We start from the raw sequence: 452 nt of genomic DNA, 5'->3' as shown, positions 1-452 counted from the left end.
TTTTTTTTTTTTTTTTTTTTTGTGTTCATCTTGATCGAGTGTGTGCGTTGTTGTGCGATCCTAACAACTGATATCAGAGCAAGGCGAGATTCACCACGATATGTGAAAATGGAACATTCAAAGATTGGAATTGAAAAGTTTGATGGATCCGATTTCAGTTTCTGGAAGATACAAATTGAAGATTATCTGTACTAGAACGATCTTCACGAACCCTGTTGGGGGGTGAAGCTGGATACCATGACCATAGAGCAGCGGAAGCTCAAGGATCGTTAGGCCTTAGGGCTGATCCGGTGGAAGCTATCTAGAAATATGACATTCAACATCATCAAGGAGAAGACGACGTCATACCTATTGAAGGTGTTGTCGAATATGTATGAAAAACCGTTAGCTATGAATAAGGTGTATTTGATGCAGAGGTTGTTCAATCAACAAATGTCTGAAGATGGATCTGT

This window comes from Cucurbita moschata, unplaced genomic scaffold, assembly GCF_002738365.1.
Source record: "Cucurbita moschata cultivar Rifu unplaced genomic scaffold, Cmos_1.0 Cmo_Scf00095, whole genome shotgun sequence".
Taxonomy (NCBI): domain Eukaryota; kingdom Viridiplantae; phylum Streptophyta; class Magnoliopsida; order Cucurbitales; family Cucurbitaceae; genus Cucurbita; species Cucurbita moschata.
This window is presented reverse-complemented; position numbering follows the sequence as displayed.